We start from the raw sequence: 13110 nt of genomic DNA, 5'->3' as shown, positions 1-13110 counted from the left end.
TGAATGTAAATGCGTTTTTGTACCGTTAACCTCCTCCCTTGGGGTAGGGGAAATGAGAGATGCCAGAAGGTACTGGGCTTTCTCATACGGCACAGAGATGGGGAGGAGGGGGGGGGGGCAGGCAGGCATGCCTGGGGAGGGATGCCACGGCATGTTAAGCACCGGGCTGAACTTCGGGGGTCCCCAGTTAAAGCAACCAGGTTTAATGATTTGCTGGAAGGATGCCCAGAACTCGGCAAGGCTCTCGTACCCATGGTTACCATCTGTTCGGAGAAAGGAGAGAGTTAACATCAGTCAAGGTAAAAGGTGCACAGAGAGACACCAGGCGTGAGCTTCTAATTGTCTGTCCCAGTGGAGGAGCCAGTGCGTGTGTCCACGAGCGGGTGCCAACCAGGGAAGTTCATCTGAGCCTTAGCGCCCAGGGTTTTTATTTTGTGCCTGTGTCTCCAGCCCCTCCGGAGGTCACGCTGCTACTGAGTGGGCCGAGGCCCCAGGTAAACAAAAACAGTCTTGTTCAGGCCAGATAGACGGAGGGCTTAAAGGTTTTACTTCCTAGGGACCAAGGACGGGGGCTAAACCTTCCTTTGCAATGCTCAGAGTGGACACCCCAGGCCTACTGAGTTAAGCCTGAGCTGCCCAAGAACAGAGCTAGGTTTAGAAGCCAGTTTTCGGGGACGCCTGGGTGGCTCAGTCAGCTAAGCGTCCAACTTTGGCTCAGGTCCTGATCTCCCGGTTCGTGGGTTCGAGCCCCGCGGCGGGCTCTGTGCTGACAGCTCAGGGCCTGGAGCCTGCTTCGGATTCTGGGTCTCCCTCTCTCTGTCTCTCTCTCTCTCCCCTGCTCCCCTGCTCAAGTTCTGTCCCTCTCTCTCTCTCTCAAAAATAATAAACATTAAAAAAAAAAATAGGAGGGGCGCCTGGGTGGCGCAGTCGGTTAAGCGTCCGACTTCAGCCAGGTCACGATCTCGCAGTCCGTGGGTTCGAGCCCCGCGTCGGGCTCTGGGCTGACGGCTCAGAGCCTGGAGCCTGCTTCGGATCCTGTGTCTCCCTCTCTCTGCCTCTCCCCGGCTCGCACTCTGTCTGTCTCTCAGGAATAAATAAAACATTAAAAAAATTTCTTAAATAAATTTCAATACGGTGTACTAATTAAATGAAAATGTATTAATTAAAGTGTATTACTTATGATTCAAACTTATGAACTACAATTACACAAAAACTGTATTAAGTGAAAACCTATTAACAAATGAAACTTATTAATTAAAATGACATTAGGTTGTACTCTCAAAATTAAATTCACCTGTATTAATTTACGTGCATTGATTACATTTCAATTGAAATTATTGATTGAAATGAAATGAAAACGGGCCAGTTAAATTGAACCTAACATTTAGCAGTTGGATCAAGCTTTGCTGCTATTGAAATTAAAATTGAGTAAATAAAAATAAAATCTAAGTTAAAATTAACTCTTTTTTTTAAGTTGATTTATTTATTTTGAGAGAGACAGAGACAGTGTGAGTAGGGGAGGGGCAGAGAGAGAGGGAGACTGAGAATCTGCAGCAGTGCAGAACCCGATGCAAGCTTCGAACTCATGAAACCATGAGATCATGACCTGAGCTGAAACCAAGAGTCGGACGCTTAACCGACTGCGCCACCCAGGCGCCCCACTTTTTTCTCTTTTAAGATTTTATTTTGGGGGCGCCTGGGTGGCGCAGTCGGTTAAGCGTCCGACTTCAGCCAGGTCACGATCTCGCGGTCCGTGAGTTCGAGCCCCGCGTCGGGCTCTGGGCTGATGGCTCAGGGCCTGGAGCCTGTTTCCGATTCTGTGTCTCCCTCTCTCTCTGCCCCTTCCCCGTTCATGCTCTGTCTCTCTCTGTCCCAAAAATAAATAAACGTTGAAAAAAAAATTAAAAAAAAAAAAAAAGATTTTATTTTGTAAGTAATCTCTACATCCGAGGTAGGGCTTGAACTCACAACCCTGAGCTCAAGAATTGCCTGTTCTACGGACTGAGTCAGCTAGGCACGTCAGCTTTTAAGGTATTAAATGAAATAACATTTTCCATAGATCGTATCACACAATTACAATTCTACAATTCGAGGAATTAGGGGCGCCTGGGTGGCTCAGTCGGTTTAGCATCTGACTTGGCCCCAGGTCATGATCTCACAGTGTGTGAGTTCGAGCCCCACGTCGGGCTCTGTGCTGACCGTGTGGAGCCTGGAGCCCGCTTCGGATTCTGTATCTCCCTCTCTCTCTGCCCCTCCCCTGCTCACACTCTGTCTCTCTCCCTTTCTCAAAAAATAAATAAACGTTAAAAAAATTTTTTCTTAAATAAATAAACATTACAAAAATTAAAAAAAGAAAAAAGAATTTAGGCAACGTGTATGTGAAGATACCACACGCAGTAACTGGTGCACGGGACTTGCTCAGATGGGTGAGCTAGGAGGTCGGACTGAGCTCAGGCTCAGAGGGTAGGCCGGGACCAACCCCCTCCCCGGAGACCGCACGCCCTGGAGGGAAGAGCATGAGATCTCCGGTCACCCCTGCTCTGTGCCAGGCGCTGTTTGAAGCACTTTACATAGATTAACTCATTGGATCCTTTTAAAGACCCTCTGAGGCCGTTACCGCGGTCGTGCCCATTGTCCGGAGGAGTAAACCGAGGCCCAGAAAGACGAACCTAGTAAAACGGAGGAGTCGAGATCCGAAGCTCTGGATGTGAACCCGGGCGCTGACCCCCAAGCTACAGGGCCTCAGGCAAGTGTCAGTTTCTGTACCAGAGGGAGGACAGCGACGCATCCGAGTGGGTGGTCTCGGGGATAACGGGAAAGCTGCGCAGAAAGCCCTCCCTGAATCGTGAACGGCGAAACGTTATGTCAATGATGAAACCGGGTGGGGAGTGGAAGCCCCACGTTGGCCTTTGGGATTTTCTCTCTCCCTCTCTCTCTGCCCCCGCCCTGCATGCTCAATCTCTCTCTCTCTCTCTCTCTCTCAAAATAAATAAATAAAAATAAGTAAATAAAAAATAACCCATTTCGGGACGCCTGGCTGGCTCAGCAATAGAACATGGGAACTCTTGATCTCGGGGGCGTGAGTTTGAGACCCACGTTGGATGGAGAGATTACTTACCAAAAAAAAAAAAAAAAAAAAAATTTTTTTTTAAATTTCACTATCCTCTGGCGGGGGACCCTCTCTCTTTATCTCTGAGTCTCCCCCAGCCAGCCACTTAACGAGCACGGAGCGCCTGCTCTGTGCCCGGATGCTGCGCCCAACAAGCAGACCCTGTCCCTGGCCTCATGGGTTTAAGTCCTTGTGTCCTGGGCGCAGACCAACAAGAAAAGAAGTAAGTTAACAAAACGCAGACCCTCAGGTCCCACCCAGGCCTCCCGAATTCGGAGGTCTTGCATTTTGTTTCAGCGGGGTTCCCGTGGGATTCGTATGCACCCTGAAGGTGGAGAAACACTACCTGGGACCGCGTGACCCGTGAAGGCTTCTCGGAGGAGGAGGAGGCGTGTGATTGAGACTTAAAGTTTGAGACGGTCGCGCAGTCACGCAGGGCGCGAATTCCAGGCACAGAGAGGTTCAAGCCCAAAGGTCATGACCCCAAGTAGAGGTCTGAGCTCGGGGAGGATTGGGGTGATTCCGGTAGCCTGTCGGTGACGGGAATAGTGGCTGAGGTTAGGGAGACAGGTGACGGCCCCTGGTGGCCCTGGGAAGGGGTTTGGATAGCTTATGAGAACCATGGAAAGGCCACATGGGGGAGGGGGGACACGAGCTGATTGATATTTACAAATATGTCCCTCTGAGGGGTGTGAGGGGCGCCTGGGTGGCTCAGTCGGTTGAGCGTCCAACTTTGGCTCAGGTCATGAGGTCACAGCTCGTGAGTTCGAGCCCCGCGTCAGGCTCTGGGCTGATGGCTCCGAGCCTGGAACCTGCTTCGGATTCTGTGTCTCCCTCTCTCTCTGCCTCTCCCCCGCTCACACTCTGTCTCTGTCTCTCTCTCTCTCTCTCAAAAACAAATAAACATTAAAGAAATAATAATAATAATAATAATAATAATAATAATAATAATAATATGCTGGGTGATGAGGGGAGCTATCCCAAGGTTGATTATACGTAATTGGAGAGAAGGAGACTCTGGAGTGGGGGCTCAAAATCACCACCTTCCAACAGCTTCTCCCCTGGTGTGACCAAACTTTGCACGAACGACCCCACACAGAATGGCACAGTGGCAAGTGCACGGTCCGAGTCTCGTGCCCGGAGACGGTGAATTAACTGAGCAGGCACTGACCTGGGCATTGGTTTGTTTTCAAGCTCCCCCCAGGTGACCCGAGCGCGCGTGCAGCTCAGGGGTCAAACCTGCAACGAGCAGAGTCTCTCTCTGGGGGATGGGTGGCCCGCCGCTCGGCCTCCTACCTGCCACCGCTTGCCACCCGCGTGCAGACCACCTGCTCTTTCCGACAGGCTGGGACTGTGCTCCTCACGCTGGGATCAAGGTCATCTGTGGTCACCGAACCCTCGGAGAAGGCACCGTACAAGGGAGGCCGACCCGCCCTTGGGAGAGCAGGTCAGATGTTGCAAGAGGAGTCAATCCGTGAGGACACTGAAAAGGGGGCACCGGAGAAGCGGAAGGAAAACCGTGGCAGGGGAAGCCCCCGGGGAAGCCGCGCGGCAGGACGCGCTCCAGAAGGAGGGAAGGGGTCCACTCTGACCGCCGGTGTCTCCTCTCCACCACCCTTTCTTCCTGTCTTCGCTTGGCTCGGCGCTACTCTCCGCGTCTCACTTTTGAATCGCTTCCTTCAAGCACCCTCAGACCCCTCTGGAATGCACACCTGGCCTAACCCCAGCCATCTGCCTTCTCGGGAAGAACCCACGCAGCCAGCCCAACAGGTTCGACCTGAACCAGAGAAATCACAGATCTCACACAGGCACAGGGCTTTCTCTAGGTGGCTCTGGTGCCCGCTGGGCTCAAAGGAGGACTGTTGCCTCCCGCACTGCCCGCCCCCCCCACCTGCCCGCCACCTGTAGACCCTCCCCATACTTCCCTGCGCAAACTGACTGTCAATCGGGCGGGATGTCCTTGCAGCTCATTCCCAGAGCACCAGCCTGGCATTTTCTCCCCCTTCTGTGCCCACACCCTTCCAACCCCGGCTTCCAGCCGCCCCGTTCTCCTTCCCTCCCCTTCCCTCCTTTTGAGGTTCCCGCTTCATCTTTCTCCCCATCTTTCTCCCTCTCCCTCACCCCCTGGACAACATGGTCCCACACCAGCCGCCGCAGCCCTTTCGAAAAGGCAAACGGGACGGGGCGCCCCAGGGGGCTCAGTCGGTTAAGCGTCCGACGTCGGCTCTGGTCGTGATCTCAGGGTTTGTGGGTTCGAGCCCCGCGCCGGGCTCTGTGCTGACAGCTCGGAGCCTGGAGTCTGCTTCGGATTCTGTCTCTCTCTCTCTCTCTCTCTCTCTCTCCCTCTCTACCCCTCTCCTGCTTGCAACTGGCCACATGGGAGGTGACAGTGGCCTGGACTCTGTTAGTAGGGACAGAGATGGGGAAGGGTCTGAATAGTAGTCAAATCACTTGCTGTGTAACTAATTCCTCAATATGCATCTCTGATTGTTCCGTGGGGCCAGGGGCCAGGCTTATCCTGGTCTCTGTGCCTCCTACCCAACAGGGCTTTCGGGAACAATGATACAAAAGTTCCAGGTACCGTTCAGAGCGCCCTCACATCCACTCCCTCCTGAGACGCAGATTGTTACAGATGAGGAAACTGAGGCACAGAGAGGAAACTGACTTGCCCGAGGCGCACAGCCAGTAAGTGGCAGAGGCGGGATACAAACCCAGACAGAGGCCTCATTCCAGAGCCCCGCCCTCTGCAACACCAGACTGGCCGTGGAAAGAAGCTGCCATAAATATCTTTTATTAAGGTGGCAGGGGGAGGGCTGTTGTGGGTCATTTGAGCTCCCTCTCCTTACACCCTTTTGGGGGGTGGGGCGCGGATTTTGTTCCGTTTGCTGTTTTGTTCGATGATGGTGAACGGCCAGCACTTGCAGAATGATCTTTCCTAAGCACGTGCAGCACCAGCCCAGATCTGACAGCTGGGCCCGGGGCTCCGACACACCACCTCCGTTCACCTCCGGCTGGACAGCCCCAAATACAGCTCCTCGAAATCCAAGTGGGTGCGGTCTCCGAGCACACCCAGGACGTTCCTTTTCCAGGCGGAAGGATCCAGGTTCACAGAGACCCTCCCCTCCTTGCCAAAGTCCTTGCGGTTTCCCGGAGAGCCTTCCAGAAAGGAAGAAAGATGCAACCAGGGAGACTTGGGTCAAAGCCACCTTAGTGCAGGCGACACGGGCTACTGAGGTCAGTGCTTCCCTCCCTTCCATCAGTACCTATCACCTCTTTTCCCCAAATTCAATGAGATCATCAATCCCTTTAAAACTAAGCCCATCGTGGGGCGCCTGGGTGGCTCAGTGGTTTAAGCATTTGACTTCGGCTCAGGTCATGATCTCACAGTTCATGAGTTTGAGCCCCGCTTCGGGCTCTGTGCTGACAGCTCAGAGCCTGGAGCCTGCTTCGGATTCTGTGTTTCTCTTCCTCTCTGCCACCCCCTTCCCCCATTCGCACTCTGTCTCTCTCAAAAATAAACATTAAAAAAATTGTTTTGATTAAAATTAAGACCACTGTGATCTCACGGTTTATGGGTTCGAGCCCCACATTGGGCTCCCTGCTGATGGCACGGAGCCTGCTTTGGATGCTCTCTCTCCCTCTCCCTCTCTCTCTCTCTCTCTCTCTCAAAGTAAATAAATGAACTTAAAAAATAAAATTAAATTAAGACCATTGTTTCTTTACTTAATTGGTGATAGCTCCCAGCTAATACATAGCACAAACTCCAAAGCTGCCATTCTTCGACCATTGTCTCTCTCTCTCTCTCTTTTTTTTAAAAATGTTTATTTATTTATTTTATTTTATTTATTTATTTTTTCAACGTTTATTTATTTTGGGGACAGAGAGAGACAGAGCATGAACGGGGGAGGGGCAGAGAGAGAGGGAGACACAGAATCGGAAACAGGCTCCAGGCTCTGAGCCATCAACCCAGAGCCTGACGCGGGGCTCGAACTCACGGACCGCGAGATCGTGACCTGGCCGAAGTCGGACGCTTAACCGACTGCGCCACCCAGGCGCCCCTATTTATTTATTTTTGAGAGAGGGAGCGAGGGAGGGGCAGAGACAGAGGGAGAGAGAGGATCTGAAGCAGGTTCTGCGCTCTCAGCACAGAGAGCAGGGTTCGAACTCACAAACTGTGAGATCGTGATCTGAGCCAAAGTCAGACACATAACCGACTGAGCCACCCAGGTGCCCCAAACATTGTTTCTTTCTTAAGGGGTTAATCCAGCACCCCTAGAAGGGGGATATACATTGTACTGTTAGAAGCAAGATGAGATCCGGATATAGGAGTAAAAGTTTGAAGGGGAAATTAGAAGGAAAGAGAGAATTCTGGATTGCCTTGGTCATTCAACAAATCCGAAAGTACTAGGTGGTGGGGACGCCCACACATTTATCTCAGTTCTTAGTCTGTCCTTTGCATCGGTCAGCTACAGCTGCATAACAAACCGTCTCAAAATGTGGTGGCTGAAAACAACAGCCATGTTGTTTCCCCACGTGTATTTGGGTCATCCGGACGGTTTCTGCTAATCTGGACCAGGCTCGGCTGACCTTGGCTGGGCTCACTCATGAGTCTGTCATCCTCTGGCAGGGTAGCTAGAGGCTGGCTGGTCTGGAGTGACTTCAGCTGGGATGACTCAGTTCTTCTCTACCTCTCCCTCACATCCGTCCGGCAAGCTAGCCCAGGCACGTTCACGTGGCGAAGGCAGAGAGGCAGGAGCCGGAGGAGAAACACTCAGACATCGTAAGGCCTGGGAGAGTGATGCTTGCTCTTTTGTTTTTTAAGTGTATTTATTTATGTTGAGAGACAAAAAGAGAGGGAGAGAAAAGCAGGGGAGGGGCAGAGGGAGCGAATCCCAAGCAGGCTCGGCCTCATCAGCACAGAGCCAGGGCTCCAGCTCACAAACCGAGAGATCGTGAGCGGAGCCGAGATCAAGAGTGGGACGCTTAACTGACTGAGCCACCCAGGCGCCCCTACCCTGGGGTTCTAGAAGAGGATGTCTTTGTTCTGTAGCTCTGTGCCGCAGCGTTTGTGGGGATCGAGGGACACAGTGTCTTCCCCTGCCTCTCCCACGTTCAGAAAGGCGTGACAGAAGACACATGTGGCAAAACGAGGCTGGCAGCAAGCCCTTCGATGAGCGCGGATCGCCTTTGGGCTCAGCCCCCAAATCCATGCTATACCCCCAAAGCTGCCCGGTTCCTCCCGACACGCCAGCAGCCCCGCCTGCCTTCTTGCCCCGCCGCGGCTGCCTCGGGGCCTTTGCCCCTGCTCTTCCCGTCCTCCCTTGTGGCGCAAACTCTATTCATCTTCGAGTTTTAGCTTACAACCGGCTTCCCTCAGGGAGTTTACCCCCCAGTCCCCCAAAACCAGGCCAGAGGCCCCCAAAGTAGCATTTGAGATCATTTCCAGGTGACTTATTTTCACGATCAGGCCTTTATTTTAATGTAGGTTAGGGGAAAAAAAAAAAAGTAACAAGCCTGTCACACCTGTGATGTCAGGACCCTTGGTGCTTCCGAGGAGCCTCAGGGAGCCCCACGGGAACCCATTTAAGGAATTAAGAAGAAGAAAAAACCCACGTTGGTTGAAAGAACAAATTAAAAATATAAACAGTAGAGGCAGTATTCTGCAAAAATCGCGAAATGGCCCTTTGGGAATCCCAGACGCTGAGAAGCCCCTGGGGGCTGGGTTAACCCTGCCTGGCCTCTCAGGTGCTAGGAGCTAATAGCTATCACTTGGGCAATGATTTGGTTTATGTCTGTCTCTCCCACTGGGGTGGGGCAGGGCTGGGCCTGTCCCCGTCACCAGTGACCCCTGCATCACCGGCACAGGGTGGGGCACAGAGCAGGTGCTCAGGGAATGTGTGCAGGGAACGAACAGATGCTAAGCTGCTCGAGGGTGTGGCCTTCCCCCCCCTCCCCCGCGGAGGGCATCAGGGAGCCCGAGCAGGGTTTCAATCAGCAATGTCAAGGTTCATCTCCGCTTTAGAAACTCTGGGCTCTCTCTTCCTCCTCTGGGCCCAGAAAACCAATGCCCCCCCTCCCACACTGCCTGTTCCCTTTTCCTATCACACTGTTCTTTATCGTTCTCCTCCTCCTCCAGGAAGCCTTTCTGAACCCCAGGCTGGGTCGGGTAGCTGTTCCCGGCTCCTACAGCCCCCTGCCTCCCCCATCCCGGCCCTGACCACCCTGGAGGTGAGTCTGTATCCTCCAGTGGCCTGTGAGAGCTTCACAAGGTCCCCCCTGGGCTCTCTGTAACCCCTCCAGAGCAGGTGAACTTTCTGGACCTCACTCCCCAGATATCTCCATTCTTTCCCTCCACCTGGCCCCGCGCCTTGTATACATTGCCACATGGACTACCTTTAAAGTCGTCTTCGCTCAATACCACTGCTTTCTTTCTCACCCCCATTTAAAAATTTTTAATCTTTCGGGGCGCCTGGGTGGCTCAGTCAGTCAGGCATCTGATTCTTGATTTCAGCTCAGGTCATGATCTCGAGGTTCCCTGGGATGGAGCCCCGAATCAGGCTCCGTGCTGATGGCACAGAGCCTGCTTGGGATTCTCTCTCTCTCTCTCTCTCTCTCTCAAAAGAAACTTAAAAAAATTCTTTTTAATCTTTTAATTTTAAACAATTTGTAAGACTTACCATTTTCACTATTTTAAAGTGTACAATTCAGTACAAGTAAGTAGATTCATAATTTTTTTTTAATTTTTTTTTCAACGTTTATTTATTTTTGGGACAGAGAGAGACAGAGCATGAACGGGGGAGGGGCAGAGAGAGAGGGAGACACAGAATCGGAAACAGCCATCAGCCCAGAGCCCGACGTGGGGCTCGAACTCACGGACCGCGAGATCGTGACCTGGCTGAAGTCGGACGCTTAACCGACTGCGCCACCCAGGCGCCCCAGTAGATTCATAATTTTGCACAGCCTTCCCCACGAATTCCAGAACATTTTCAAGACCCCCAAAAGGAAACCCCATACTCACTCTCCCTCCCTTCCTGCTCCCCCCAGCCCCTGGCAACCTACTGTCTCTATGGATTTGCCTTTTCTGAACATTTCATATAAACGGAATTCTACAACACGTGGCCTTCTGCCTCTGGCTTCTTACACTTAGCATGATGTTTATTCATTTATCAGTTGATGGATATATGGGTTGTTTTTCCGCTTTTGGCGATTGGGAATGATGCTACCAGGAACATTCCTGCACAAGTTACTTTATTTTCATTTTCTTAAATAAAAAAAAAAAATTTTTTTTTTAGATTTATTTACTTTTGATAGACAGAGAGAGACAGAGCACAAGTGGGGGAGGGGCAGAGAGAGAAGGAGACACAGAATCCGAAGCAGGCTCCAGGCTCTGAGCCGTCAGCACAGAGCCCGACGCGGGGCTCGAACCCACGAACCGCGAGATCATGACCTGAGCCGAAGTCGACTGCTTAACCGACTGAGCCACCCAGGCGCCTCTTTGCACAAGTTATTTTTGAATTCCTGTTTTCACTTTTTTGGGGGGTATATACGTAGGAGTCGGTGCATGGTAATTCTTTGGGCAACTTGACTGCGGAAACTCGAAACTGGTTTCCATTTTGGCTACGCCAGTTTGCCCACCAGCGGTGTATGAGGGTTCTGATTTCACCACATCCGTGCCAACCCTTGTTCTTGTCCCCTTTTATCATTGTGGCCATTCCCGTGAGTGTGAATCTGCGTCTTGCTGTGGTTTTGATTTGCATCTCCCTGATGACTGATGACTTTCGAGAACCTTTCCGTGCACTTGGCCATTTCCCGCTACCTTTTGCAAGCTGCCCAAAGCCCCCCAATGCACCCCACTAACGCCATTTTCTCCACGTTCACAGCCCAGTGGTTTATCTTACCTCCCATTCTTTCCTCCCTCTCTAGAAATTTTGGACACCTTCCTCTTGCTCCAGCCATGACCTGCCCATTCTTCTTGGTGTCCCTTTTCTTTTTTCTGGAGGGAGATGTGGGACGGTGGGCCAGTTACTTAACTCCTCTGTTCTTCAGTTTCTTCATCTGTGAAATGAGAGTGGTAACAATTTTGACTTCTGGGTTGTTGCAATGGTTCAATGAGCTGATGTACATAAAATGTTTAAAAATGTGCCTGATACACGGGAAGCATTAAGTAAGTGTTTAATGGAGGGTGGGGGTGGGTAAAAGGGTCAAGGGCAAATCATTTCCTCTGTGAATGTACTTAAAAAAAATTTAGAAGTTTGCCTCCGTGTAGAATTTTAGAAAGAACCACCTAAAATTTTTTTATTACAAACAAAACAAAACAAAACAAAACAAAACAAAAACCTCTCTACTGTGGAAGGTCGATACAAAATAGTTTATCTCTGTGAAGACACAAGCTTTTAGGGGCAGGTGTAATATAACAGTTACAAGTATGAACTTTGGGGTGGGGCTGCCTGGGTTCCAGGTCCTGCGGGGCCTGATTTTGGCAGTTCTGGAAGCTCTCTGTGACTCTGTTTCCCCATCTGCAAACCAGGGATAAATATTAGAACCTGCCACCTGCTAGGGACGGTTGTTGGTACCTTCGCTGAGGTTATTTCTATGGACCAGGGCTGAGAGTGCCAGCTTGGTTAAGCAGTTACTCACAATTTGCAGATGGGCAAATTTTCACTCCAGGCTTGACTTTCATGCCAAATTAACAGTGTATCACAAACCCTCCCCCCACGGGATCTAGACAGAGGAAGTAAGAACCCTAACAGTTCAAACCTCATTAGCTGCAGGAAGTTGTTCTTTTCCTCTCTAGATCTCCCAGAACACACGAGTATTAATAAAAGTCAAAACCCAGGACGACTGTCCCCTCTGCCCAGGCGCCCAGCTTGCCTCACAGCCTCACATCATTTTTCTGGAGGAGGCAAGTTTCCCTTCTTAAAGGGGCCTCTCCTAGATTTGATTTTTGCTTCTTTCCTTTAGGGCTTCCTTAGGCTTTTTTCTCTTCATCCTCCCCCAAGGTAGGAGGGTGCAGGGGGAGAGTCCTCAGAACCCAGTCCTGTATTTTTATTTACACGGTGTGCCTTTCTTTGAATGGGTGATACAGGGCTCTAACTTGAAGGCAGTACAAAAACATCTATCCTCTACCCGCCCTGTCTTCCTCCCCACACACAACTGCTGTTACCGGGTTGTTGCTGCTTTCAAAGACATTCTGTGCATTTAACAAGCAAAAGCTTGTATTTTTTTTCACCCACTTTTAAGTCGGTACACTCTCTGCTCCCCTCTTCGCTTTTGTTTCTTGACTGGATACATAACTTGTTGTGTGTCGGTTCGTGTCTTCCTCATTTTACGGCTACTTCGTGTGTCACTACGGGTCAGGCCACAGCTTATTTAAATGAGTCCCCCATCCGTGGGCAGCAAGGTTGTTTCCGGGTTTGTTTTCCCTACAGCGTGTTTATGAAAACACAAACAAGGCTCCGCACCCTGGCCTTTGATTAGTATTTGTGGAGAAACGAGAGCGGAAGCCTCCGCCTGCCCACCCCCGCTGGCCGCATCCGCCGAGGGTACCCCCGTCTGCCGGGTCCCGGCGCTCCGGCTGCGGGCCCTTCCTCCCCAAGCTGTCAGGCGCGGGCCCGGGCCCTCTGGAGCCCCGCCCCGCGGCCGGCCCGCAGTCGGGCCGATTCAAATCCAGCCAATGGCAGGGTGTAAACAAACCCAGGCCCCGCCCTCCGGTGAATAATTCCCCGGGCAGGCGCGAGGCCCAATTAACCCGGTAGGGGTTGGGGGCGGGACGGAGCAGTGGGCCCGCCCCTAGGCGTGAGCCAATGGGCGGTCAGGCCCCGCCCCCCGCACTTGCCGCGCTGAGGACCCGAGGCCGGGCTGGGCTCGCAGCTGCCTGATTTCGTTGCGGCTCTTGGCTTCTGCCCTCCGAGCGGGCCAGTAGGACCCGTGAGCTGGGGCAGCGCAGTCGCGCCGTACGAGCCATATTTAAAGGGCGCGGTCAGGCGGCAGAAGCCGGATCG

The 13110-nt window shown here is 51.9% G+C and overlaps 1 long non-coding RNA gene across 2 annotated transcripts; it reads right to left on the bottom strand.

The window, feature by feature from the left end:
• Positions 1–1827: 1827 nt before the first annotated feature.
• LOC123578745 lies at positions 1828–12689 on the bottom strand. Of its 2 annotated transcripts, none has more exons than XR_006702494.1 (3): positions 11660–12689; positions 11008–11164; positions 1828–1867 (listed from the first exon to the last, which is right to left on the bottom strand). It is a non-coding gene; the product is annotated as an uncharacterized LOC123578745 (long non-coding RNA). The 2 variants fall into 2 exon arrangements; XR_006702493.1 differs by lacking the exon at positions 1828–1867 and adding an exon at positions 5880–6265.
• Between the last annotated feature and the right edge of the window lie 421 nt (positions 12690–13110).

This window comes from Leopardus geoffroyi, chromosome E2 (assembly GCF_018350155.1).
Source record: "Leopardus geoffroyi isolate Oge1 chromosome E2, O.geoffroyi_Oge1_pat1.0, whole genome shotgun sequence".
In the NCBI taxonomy this organism is placed as follows: domain Eukaryota; kingdom Metazoa; phylum Chordata; class Mammalia; order Carnivora; family Felidae; genus Leopardus; species Leopardus geoffroyi.
Note: the sequence above shows the minus strand (reverse complement) of the source record. Positions and strands in the feature narration are given on the sequence as shown.